Here is a 12609-nt window from a genome sequence, read left to right as displayed (position 1 = left end):
TTTGAGAGGTGTCTGTTCATATCCTTTGCCTACTTTTTGATGGGGTTGTTTTTTTCTTGTAAATTTGTTTAAGTTCCTTGTAGATTCTGGATATTAGCCCTTTGTCAGATGGGTAGATTGCAAAAATTTTCCCCTATTCTGTAGGTTGCCTGTTCACTCTGATGATAATTCCTTTTGCTGTGTAGAAGCTCCTTAGTTTAATTAGATCCCATTTGTCAATTTTGGCTTTTGTTGCAATTGCTTTTGGTGTTTTAGTCACGAAGTCTTTGCTCATGGCTATGTCCTGAATTGGATTCCCTAAGTTTTCTTCTAAGGTTTATGGTTTTAGGTTTTACATTTAAGTCTTTAATCCATCTTGAGTTAATTTTTGTTGTGTGTGTGTGTTTTTTTTTAATTTTAGACATGCTAATAGGTTTATGTAGTAGTCGCTCATTGTGTTTTTGATTTTTCGTTTTCCTAATGACTAGTTATGTTGAGTATCTTTTCACATGTTTATTTTTCATCCATAGATCTTTGGTGAAGTGCCTGTGCAAATCTCGTGACCATTTTTATTAGGTTTTTTGTTTTCTTATAAATGACTTCCTGGAGCCCATATATTCTGAATTCAAGTCTTCTATCAGCAATATGTTTTGCAAATATGTTTTCCAAGTATATGTCTTGTCTTTTCCTTCTCTTAACAGTATTTTTTGAAGAACAAAAATTTTTAAGTTTATAAAGTAATTTATCAACATTTTAAAAATAAATCATGGTTTTGGTGTCATATATAAGAAAGCTTTACTTAACTCAGGTTCATAAAAATTTTGTTTTATGTTTAGTTTAGAAGTTTTATAGTTTTAACTTTTATGTTTATGATCTATTTGAAGTTAATTTTTATATGTGGAATTAACTATGGATCAGAGTGTTTTCTTAGCATATAGATATACAACTGTTCCAGTACTGTTTTTTGAAAAAAACCTATTGTTTCTCCACTGAAATAGCTTTACACAAACATGAGTTGTTTATACATGTGTGTTTCTATTTCTGAGTTCTGTTTTGATTCATCTGTCTATCTTGATTTGACACCACACTGTCTGGTTTTGATATAAGAGTAAGGGTGGCTTCATGAAATGAGTTGTGAAATAAAGTTTCTGAAATAATTTGTATATAATGGTTATTATTTCTTTCTTAATCATTTTGTAGAATACCAGTGAAGCCATCTATGTCTCAAATTTTCTTTATGTGAATGTTTTTAAGTATACTTTCAATTTTAAAGTAAATAAATATAGGGCTATTCTGGTTATCCAGTTTTTCTAGAGTGAGCTTTGACAGTTTTTGTCCTCAAGGAATTTGTCCACTTCATCTAAGTTGTTGAATTTATTGACATAAATTTCCTTAAAATTGTCTTACTTTCCTTTTAATATCTCCAGAATCTGTAGTGATGTTAACTCATTTATTCCTGATACTGGTAATTTGCATCTTTTCTCTATTTTTCCTATCAGGTTGGCTAGCATTTTTTCAGTAAAAGGATATGTCCCCTTTCTTTCTCTTTGCTAATACTGGAAAAATTAGAATTATTTTTTACCAGTTTGGCAAGAAAAATTTGCATATCAGTCAATGGGTTTCTTTGCTGTCCCTCTCCTTCTGCATCAGAATTATTTTCAATTATAGAATTGTTATTTCACTGATGTTTTTATAAAGAAAGCATCATTCATGAATTTTTTATTGAATTCTTTCCTTGTGCTAATAGTAGTAGAGCTGAGGTTCCTCAGATGAGTTAAAACCTCATGCCTGTCCTTGAGGGGTTGTCAGCTAGTGGGAGAGAATGAGAATTATATAGTAGAGGTCTGTACGAGTTACCCTGTGGAGACAAAGGAAGATGTGATCAGCTCTACTAGGCATGCATATCTTTCCAGAGAGGAAGAGGTAAGAGTTATGGTTGGAAGATGAGTTGGCATTTTATAGACAGATCATGGTGTTTGAGATTGAGGGACTGGCAGGAGCAAGGCACAGAAGTAGAAGGGAGAGTGACGAGTATATATCATCAGTCAGGGTTTTTTAGTTGCAAGTGACAGAAGCATTTCTTGGGTGACTAAACAGTTATGGATTTTATTATGATAATGGAAATTCACAAAATTGCTGGGAGAACTGAATAATCAAAACCACACTGGAGAACAGGCATTATGAGGAAGCCCCTGCTGCTCCTGTACTAGGTCCTATGGGAAACCACCACTGCCCCCACAGGTGCCAATGCTGAGCCAGGAACTTGCTCTTGCTACCACATCTGCCCATGAAGGACAGAGCTTTCTGCTACCAAATTCAATGACACGGTGGTTTCTACAGTCATCCTTCACCAGATCGTTTACTTCTAAATCACAGTTTTGCATGGAGAGTTTGATTGAGCTTAAATTACCTTCACCCATGTATTCAAAGTTTATTCAACAACTCGGGTTCATATTAAGTGCCAGATACCATGTCAAAGTCTAGGGATCAAGCGAACAAATAAAGTATCTGCCCTCATAAAGTTTATATTCTAGAGACAGTGGCAAGAGAAGGGTAATTTTTAAAAAGAAATAAATAAGTAAATTTATAGTATGTCAGTTGATAGTAAGTGCTATGGACAAAAATTTGAAAATAAAGCAGGAAATGAGACATGCCTGGAAGGGAGGGTATGTTGCTCTTTTACAGAGATTGATCAAGGGAAACATGTATGGGTAATGTATAGTAAAGATATGAAGGAAGTGAAGAAGCAAGCCATGTGAACTTCTGGAGTAAAAGCATGCTAGGCAGAGGGAAGAGCGAATGCAAAGGCTCTGTGGTGGGAATTACCTATTGTGACCAAGGATTAGCAAGGAAACTCTGTGTAGCTCCAGTGTAACTGGAGCAGAGAGATCAAAACAAAGAATTGTAAGAGATAAAGTTGAAGATGTGGGGGAGATGGGGAAGCCATATCATATAGGGCTTTGTTAATCATTGAAAGGACTCTGGCTTTGACTCAGGGTGAGATGTAGAGCCATTCCATTGCACTGTATTGAATAGAGGAGAGTCAGTTCTGGCTTGTATTTTAGTAGGATCACCTGGATGCTCTGTTTAGACTATATTTTCGCATACCAAAGACAGAATCCAGGGACCCATTGCAATAATCCAAGTTAGAGTTGAGATGATGGTGTTTTGATCACAGACAACAGTGGTAGTAAAGATGGTGAAAAGTGATAGGCTCTTGGATGTATTCTGAGTGTAGTGACCTCACTACACAAGGTTGTGTGTGCATAAGCAGGGGAAGCAAAGATGAAGAGTCAGGTGCAGACTAGATTACAAAGTCCCTTGTGTGCCAAGCAAAGGAACTTGATTTCATCCTCAGGTAATGGGTGCCACTTGTGAATTTTAAGTAGAGATTCATATATCATATTTTATTTTAGAAAGCTGATTTAGTGGCAGAAGTGAGAATGAAGTTGAAGAGGCCATGTTAGAGGCAGGGAGACCTTTGAAGAGACTAATGTCAATAGCCAGACAAGAAAGGATGAAGAATTTACAAAGACAATAGCTATTTATCTATGACAGTAGATAGGGGGAAAATTGTTGTATATTCATTTTCTGTTACTCTGTAACAATTACCATGAACTTAGTTACTTAAACAACACACATTTATTATTTCATACTTTCTGTGGGCTAAGAGTTCAGTCTTGGCTTAGATGGTTCCTCTGCTCAGAATCTCACAGGACTGTAGCCAGAGCATTGGCTGGGCTGTGTTCTCATGTGGAAGCTTGTCTGGGGATCTTCCAAGTTCACTAAGGTTGTTGGAAGAATTCATTCATTTGTGTCTGAAGGACTGAGGGCCCTGGCTTCTTGCTGGTTGTTGGCTGCAGGCCACCTTTAGCTCCTAGACTCTACTCATAGTTCCTTGTCATGTGGGCTTTCTCAACATGGCCCATTACTCCATCAATCCAGCAAGGAGACTCTCTAGAGGAAGTTTACCAGCAATATGGAGCCTTAGCAATATAAGGCAATCACAGGAATAGCATTTTATCATCTTACTTCATTCTATTCATTAGAAGCAAGTCACAAGTCTCACCTATACTCAAGTGGGAAAAATTACACAAGGGGGAAATAAACACCAGAAAGTGGATCATCGAGGGCCACCTTGGGATCTATCCAGAATGTTAAGGACACAGAATAGATAAGACCCAGAGAGTCACTGGATGTGGGTGAGAAAAGGAAGGGGAGAAATACAGGATGACACTCAGCTTTCCTGTTTGTATACTTGGTAGATGGTGAGGGCCCTCACCAAAATAAACACGGAAGGAGGAGCTAGTTTGGGAGCATAATGAGTCTTCTTTAATTTGGGAGCATGTTTTATCAAAATGTTCTTTATTATAATGAAAAAAATGAATAAACCTTAGCCATAGGGCCCTATTCCTGTTCTTAAAGAAACTTGACTCTTGGCCAGGTGCAGTGGCTCATGCCTGTAATTCCAACACTTTGGGAGGCTGAGGCTGGTGGATCACTTGAGGTCAGGAGTTTGAGATCAGCCTGGCCAACATGGCGAAACCCTGTCTCTACTAAAATACAAACAAACTGAAAAAAAAAAAAATTAGCCGGGTGCGGTGGTGTGCACCTGTAATTCCAGCTACTAGGGAGGCTGAGGTAGGAGAATTGCTTGAACCCAGGAGGCAGAGGTTGCAGTGAGCCAAGATCGCACCACTGCACTTCAGCCTGGGCAACAGGGTGAGACTTCTTCTCAAAAAAAAGAAAGAAAGAAAGAAAGAAACTTGACTGTCATAGTTCATGCCACATGCTATTTTGCTGAGCCAAAAGGGAGTTCCTGGCTGTGTCTGAGTTTTTGTGCCTGCAATGGACTCTTCAAAGCTGGAAGGCTGACCATAGAAATGGTGTGCTTACAGGAGCTTTCATGATTACAGGTAAGAAAAACTGTTTATAGAAAATGAAATCATTCAGAAGTTCTCAGTGTTTATATGTAACTCACCTATGTAAGTTGCCTTAGAATTTACCTCTTTTCTGTAAAGAAAACGTCTTTGTCTGATTTTGTGTTTACAGACAATGTTTTATTTCAAGTTTCCCAAAGGAGGGGAAGGAGTGAGAGTTAGACAAGAACAGAGGGGAAAAATAAAGACAAAGCAATACTCTGTAAAACTGATTACTCAAATACATTTTTGACAAACAGGTGTAATATCTGGTTGCTGTTGCCATTCTGCCACCAAGAAACCTGATGACTTCATTTGGGCCTCTTCAACCAGCTGCCCCTAAAGCTAGCAAGCTCCACCCTTCAGTGTCCACTGATAAATTCCTTAATAGCGTAAGTGATTTTAGGAAATTTTTGAAAATTGTGTATGAATGGATGGATTCCATGACAAGGGTATTGAGGTCAAATGGTATGTGGCTAGGTACTGCCAGGCAAGTCTAAGAGATTAAATTTAATTATTTTGGGGGACTCAAGTATTGAGGAAATGACTATGTAGCTGGTTAGGAAAAAATAATTTAGAACGTCCTGTTTTCAGGTACACTGAATGACTACATTCCTTTCCAGGCCTTTCTTGCATCTACTAGTTGTCAGAGGAAGCCTGTGGTTGTCACTGAAGGAGCCCATTTGTCATAGATAGTTCCTGTTGAGTCTCTTAGTCCACTTAATTTTCAATGAGCTGCACCCAGGAGAGCCTTCCCACAAAACTAGGTTAGGCTGATTCTGTCAGGTGGAAATTTTTTAATGGTAAATGGCAGAAAACCCAATCTAAAATCACTTAAGCTATTAAGGAATTTATTAGTGTACACTGAAGGGTAGGTCTTGCTAGCATTAGGGGCAGGTGGTTTAAGGGGCCCAAATAAAGTCAACAGTTTTCTTGGTGGCAAGAGGGCAATAGCAGCCAGACCTTACACCTTCTTATCATCAAGCCCAGCAGCTTAGACTTTTTACTCCCAAAGCTGAGCTTTCATCATTGTCCTCTCATTGGCCTAGAAGGGGTCACACACCTGCCCTGCATTAGTCACTATGATCACAGGAATGCAATTACTCTAATTTGGGTAAGACCAATTAAGGCCCATCCTGTTTATGGGCATCAGCTGTACCCAAAGGACATGGTTTCCCAAGGGAAATTTGGGTGCAGTTTTGACTAAAAGTAGAGTAAGTGAATGTTGAGTGTCAAACACAAGAGAAAGTAATCTTCACCCCATGAGTAGTCCTTTTAATTGGACTAGTAATTTTTTTACATGCAGCATGATTGCCACTGAATGGAAATATTTTTATTTCCACTTGTACATCTTACACCTGACTTTCCCCACTGCAGCCCCCGCTCCCACCCTCCCTGTTACCCTCACATGGTTTGACTGAAAGTTCCGGTCGGGAGAGACTCAGAAATGTTTTATCACTTTATGTGAAGGCAAAACCTCAGATCAATAAGGGAAGAAAGCCCATGCCATACACTTAAAGGGAGAGAAGAGCCTCTAGATATAATAATCCACTGGGCACCACCAATTAATTTATGCATTAGAGGTTTTAAAGTGCATTCTCCTTAAAAGAGAGAGAGAGATGAGGTGATGTGGGAGTGCTTGTGAGGGATCCCCAATGAATTAGGTTTGAAAAGACGAGTTCTATATTTGGATGGTAAAAGGAAGGAGTTAGAAATTTGAGTGGATGCAAGAAGGAACCGTGAGGGTTCAGAAAAATCTCTAGTGCTACCAGGGAAGTTTCATTAAATTGTTGTGTGTTTCGTAAGCAATACCAATAGTATAATTAGACTAGACTTTTGCTCCTTTACCCTAGCTATTTTGCTTCTCTTGTGGTATTTTTCTTCTATCATATTTGGCTTAAATACCATTTCATTCCAGTGCTTCCCTTCCTCCATTCCCTCCCCAAGCCTTTTTCCTGATGCCTGCTAAAAGGCCCCATATCTGATATTAACCTAAAACTTCCTTGATTTCTTAAAGTGAGTTATTCATTAACAGAACCTAAATTACTGGTTGTTAGGCAAATCTAATTCTTTCAAACTACAGATCTGCTCAGAGAAATCTGTAAATCTAGTGTAGAAATAAGTGAAGCTTTGTGCCAATTGTTAGGTCTAAGCAGAAGTTTGGGAGAGAGAAGAAAAGTTACTCATTTGCCTGATTCCGCACGGTGAGTCAATGGGGAGGGAATGAAATGTACCACTGGCTTGACAGGCAGCTCAGAGAGACGCGGCTGCAGCCCACAGGACTGGGCAGCAGCTGCAAGGCTGCCTCTGAGCATGGTCATGGGTCCCAGCTGCAGTGCTCTAAAGATCAAGGATTTTGCCTTCTATTTTCTATGACCAGAGATTCCTGTGCAACGAGGTATGGCTATCTTCTTTCATGACCTTTTGTTCAGCAAAAACAAAAGCTAATTAAAGTAAATGTCAGAGGCTGCAAAGAAGCAAAGAGTGGGGGATAGGAGAATGGAGCTGAGAAACTTCCAGGGGCTGGCTGATTATGCAGATAAAGCACATTTGGGAGCTGTGTGTCTAGCCATGTATGCAGGCATTTCGGTTATTAGAGTAAAAATGCCACTTCTCTGTGGGTTATTAAAACATGTCTCTAGGCCTCAGGAGCAGAAAGCTGTGCTTCTAGATTCATATCATGTGCATTTTTGTTTTACTCCGTAATAATCTAGTCTCATTTCTATTTTATACTTTTGTTTACCTCAATCAACATTTTGCAACCAGCAAAAAAACTGGCTCTGCCTATGGATTTTCAAAGAAAATTAAATATTATAGCATCATTACAGTCAGTGGGTTGAACAGGGTCACCATTACTGTTTGTTGCTGCTGCCGTTTTTTCCTTTGGTGTTTCAGATATCTTACAAATCATAATTAAATCTAACCACTTTTTTACTCTTTCAGATACACACTTAAATTGTTGTAGTAATCAACCATTGGATTAAATGACATTTATATATTTTTGATTTAAAAAGCAGAAAAAATATTTAGAGAAATATTTGAGTTGGTCACATAGATATTTGGTACATGAAACTTAAATGTAAATGAAGATACATTTAACATTGAGTTTTCCATGTAGTTTGAGAGTTTTGGTACATTTTCTGGAAGAACAAACCCACGAATTTGAATTAGGATTTTTCAGCAAGATTTGTATTATTCCAGAGAAAAATGACCAACAAAGTCAACATTTACAGGTGAAAATGAATACACTATAAAATTATGACAAGTCACAAAAGCCTTGATTTTGGAAAGTTTATTAGACTTGAAGATAAGTGTTTCTCATCCTTTTTGAAGGAAATGTTTCCTATTTGTGTTTTAATAAGTTGAAATAGGTAATCAAAATTAAGTAGTTTTTTGGGCTCTTGACTAAATAGGTCACCAAATCTATTTTTTTCATGTACTTATGAAATAAGCCTGCTACAAACTTAGATCGTATGTACTCTAGCAAAAAGACAGGGCTGAAGCCTTTAGCATTGCTTAGAATAAGCCAGACTCAGAGGCTTTCGGTAGAAGTGAAGTGTAGCAGCACGCCACAGCCAAGGAAGCCCAGAGACATCCAGGGAACAATAGACATCTTGTGGGAAGGGCTGAAATGTATGCAGCCAATTCCCATGGGAACGCCTGTAGTCCTTTCACGCTGTGTGAAAAAGATGCTCCTTCAAAAGAATCTGTAATCCTTTCTTTCAAGGGAAAAATCTGAGAACTTTATTGAAAGTTTCTAGAGCCCAAATGGGTCTAAGTTTGTTAATGGGCATTTTTAATACAGGTGAATAAAATGAAAATGTTTTGATGCAGAGTAATGTAGTCTAAAGCGTAATGTAAATAAATATTGCCATTCTAGAATTTTCTGAAGTGAGGAAGCCAGGGTATACCCTAACCTAAGTTGCAAGCTAGAGGCTGAATTCTTCAGAATAAGTTGGTTTCTTAAGTTAATTATGGTGATTGAAATCTCCCCCAAGAGTTTCAATTATTCTATAGGCAGTATCCCAATAGTGTGGCGATTAAGTCCTCCGGTTCATGTATATTTTCATTTAGCAGAATCTACAGATGCATAATAGAGTAAGCCACTAATGTTTTATTAGTGGGCATTGAGTGTAGGTCACCTTGAAAAGTAGTAAAGAAAGTAGCTGGAGCCCTGGAGGGCCACTCCTTTCTCACTAATAAACACGGGAAGGAGTGCTACACTTCCATGGAAAACTCAGGTGTTTGGATTACCCAGCCACAAAAAGTTTGAGATACATTGTATTCTAGCCCATTTCTGCTCTGTAAAAACATTCACTGTTATTGTTCAACCTTGGTGTGGGTAGGATCACCGTAAAACTATCTCTCCAGGAAACAAGATAAGGTTGCCAAAAAATCAACAGGGACCCATTCAAGAGAATGAAGTTTACAGATGAAAAGTGAACAACCCAGAGGTAAGGACAGGATGACTAAGATAGGGAAAGGACAACAAAGATATAAATATGGCTCAAATGGAAACAACCTAAACATCTTTAGCTCTGTGAACCCAATTTAGTGAACAGTACAGTCATGGATTAATTTTTAAAAGGTATGGCATGGGGATGTGTTAACTGGTGGACCATCTATAGGAATAATAGTACTCTTAAGGATATGATTGCTGGCACTTTTTCTGTGGTTGCCATATGCCAGGCTCTGTGTTAAATGTTTTATATCATCTCCTTAAACCTCCCAACAACCCATATCACAATCCTCAGGAGCAAAGGAGGAATTCCAGGCTCAGGGAGTCTAATTAACCTGCCCACATTTACGCTGCAGGTAATGGCATAGCTGAGCTTGGAACCCAGTTGAGTCTAGATTCTCATACTCTTATCACTCTGCTCTTCTTACTGGAGTTCCATAGAGTGTCCAATTCAGGACTCTACACCCTTTAAAAAAATAAAACTGGATAAAAATCTAGGGATTAAAAATCAGTAATAATGAATAGAGGATTAAAAGGGAAGGCTAAAGCAATATCATCTATTCCATTAAAAGACGAAACTTCATTAGTATATTGTAAATTAGAAAAACTACTTATGAAAAAATACAGCTACTCATGAATGACTGGATTCTTGATTTTTATAAAGGAATCCTTCAAGGGGATAGTTCTCCAAATGTGGATGGCATAAAAATATGATTGATCACCAACTGTCTAGGCAGATTTACGAGGTCGTTCTCCTGGAACATATGACCTGGTTTAACTGTGGCCACCCTGACCACACCCTTTGAGTAGACAAACCCTAGTGAGCACAAAGATGAGATTATCTGCAGGATAGCTGCCTGTACTCATTGCCAGAAGTGAGATGATTTGATAGCTATAGATCTACCACAGGAACAGACGACTTAGGGGTCGAGAAGAATGCAGTCTTAAAAACCTTGCTTTTTAAAGTGCACTGTTAACTGTTTAAAGAATAAAGGAAGGTTCCAGTGCCCTTTTCTCCATCGGAGTGTCAGTAGATTAAGCAGGATAAACCTTTTGCCTGAGTGGTGCTGCAATATTTAAAAGTACAAATCCAATATTTCTGGTCCACGTGGATTTCTATGAAAAGCTTCCCAGCAAATAACGAAAAAAAGAGAGTACGTATGTTGTGAAGTTTGTTCTGTTTATTAGCAACTTCCCGCATACTTCAACTTTCAACAATTTTACTCTAGAGGCAGAGTAAAGGGATACTTTCTTTAGGAGGTGACTCTTCCTGGACGAACACTCAGTGTTTCCAAAACGTTTGTGAGATCTCAGGGAGAGGGAAGTGTTAATGAAGCTGCAGTTCTCTTCTCCTCCCCTGGAGCTCTGAGAGGTGGCTCCCTACAGCCATTCCGTTCACCTGCTTGAGTTCCTGTTGAAATTTGTTTCCTGCGTGGCTCGCCCCCGCCCCCCATTCTTCCCTGGGAAAGTATAGATTTTCACGAACACAGGGAGTTCTGTTTTCTCTGTTAAAAACAACTCTCCTTTACTGGAGCAGGCTTTGTGTTTCACCTCAGGAAACAGAGCGTTGCACTGGGAGGTAACTCCGCTGGGTGAGGTGCAGCCTGTCACCTGACCGGTCTCTGGGGCTGCCGGTGGCATCAGGCTGCATTCCTTGAATTCTTCCACCCGGCACCGGCTCCGCAATGAACAACTTCAGGTTCACTGAGCTGAGCGGATTCCACTCGCTGTGCCCTCGGAGCCTGCCTGAATCTCCCGCCCAGTCTCAAACCATGCAGCTGAGTAACTGCAAGGGCGCCTTTGAGGAGTAGCACGCAGGTAAAGTCGAGTTTGCGCGGGACAGCGGTGACTCCCTGAAATGTGCCACGTTTTGCGCCGTCATTTCTGTTTTTGTGGTTTCTGTTTCTCCCTACAGAAAGCTGATTCGCCAGCAAATACCTGCCAAAAAAAAAAAAAAAAAAAAAACCAACTAAATAATGAGAAGGTGGGCCTCAGATTAGAACCCCTTAAAGATTAGGGAAGGAAATTATGAAGGAAGCAAATTAAAGGCTGTAAGAATTTTATAAGCCAGCTTTTAAAAATCATACAAAAAGTATGAGATTTTGGAGTCTGGCCTACCTGAATGTGAATATTGGCTCTGTGTGTAACCTTGGGCATGATACTTAACCTCACTGGTCCTGTTTCCTCTTAGGTGGTAATATCTACCTGTAGAGTTGAAGGGAGAACTAAAAGAAGAAAGCATCTAGTGTCTAGCAAAAAGGTTGATGTGTAGAAAGTATTTTGAGTATGTGCACATATGTGCATGTGCGTATATGGTATGCTTGTGTGTACATGATACATGTATATGTACACGTGCACACAGGCCACAGGACTATGACATTCATAAGGGTAGGGAGTTTCTCAGAACATGAGGTAGAATTTGATCTGGCTCTGACCTTCCCTGCTATTGCAAAAAGACCAGCAGGAGAAGCCAGACACCTGAGCAAAATATTAATGAGAGCTGCTGAAAAATAAATAATGTGCCTTGCCAGTCCTTATTTAGGAAGGGATGTGCAGCATGTGGAGGTACTCATTGAATGGGAGCTGATGGGAAGGGAGGCAGCTCAATAATAATTATCTCACACAGTCATGAATACAACTATCCTGGGAGACCAGCTGCCTTCAATCCTGACTCGGCAACTTACTCTTCAAGTGCCTCTGCTGGTGGTTACTTTCCTCTCTAAACATCAGTTTTTGATTGCATGGAATTGTCATAAGAATTAAGTGGCTAAGTATGTGAGAAGCACTGAGATAAGTACCTGACACATGGCAAACACCCACCAAATGTCAGTTGTGCCATTATTTTATAAAGGGCTCCTTTACACTTTATCACCTGTGACCCTCAAAACACCCTGATGAAATAGACGAGGTGTGTGTTAGCCCCATTTTGCAAATAAGAAAACCAAGGCTCAAGAAAGGAAAAAAACATGAACTAAAGGTCCCATAATCGCTGAGTAGCTGAGCTGGGACATGACCGTTGGTTCCTAGATGAGCAGATGACTTAGTATGAACTCAGCACAAGTGCATTGAATAAAACCTGTAAAAATCTTAGCTATCCTAAAGGTGCTTCTCAAATACCATTTCCTCCATAAAGCTATTCATTATCATCTTCCCCTGGAAGTGACTTCTCTCTCCCTTGTACTTCCCCAAACTTCTTTTTGTAGTATCCAGGAGATTTTTCTCTTGGTCACTCCCATATTGTAGAAGGTGTTT

At 39.3% G+C, this 12609-nt stretch overlaps 1 protein-coding gene across 3 annotated transcripts in view; it reads left to right on the top strand.

The window, feature by feature from the left end:
- The first annotated feature begins 7156 nt into the window (after window positions 1-7156).
- Window positions 7157-12609, top strand: part of VEPH1 (ventricular zone expressed PH domain containing 1) — a 246924-nt gene continuing 241471 nt past the window's right edge. For 2 of the 3 annotated variants that reach the window (XM_054681216.2, XM_001152941.6), the window contains exon 1: window positions 7157-7296. The gene's annotated coding sequence lies outside the window, so the exon portion shown is untranslated. Of the gene's footprint in view, window positions 7297-10913; window positions 11176-12609 lie in introns of those variants that run through there. The other variant, XM_009446743.4, reaches the window with a different exon arrangement.

Source organism: Pan troglodytes, chromosome 2 (genome assembly GCF_028858775.2).
Source record: "Pan troglodytes isolate AG18354 chromosome 2, NHGRI_mPanTro3-v2.0_pri, whole genome shotgun sequence".
Taxonomy (NCBI): Eukaryota; Metazoa; Chordata; class Mammalia; order Primates; family Hominidae; genus Pan; species Pan troglodytes.
This window is presented reverse-complemented; position numbering and strand designations above follow the sequence as displayed.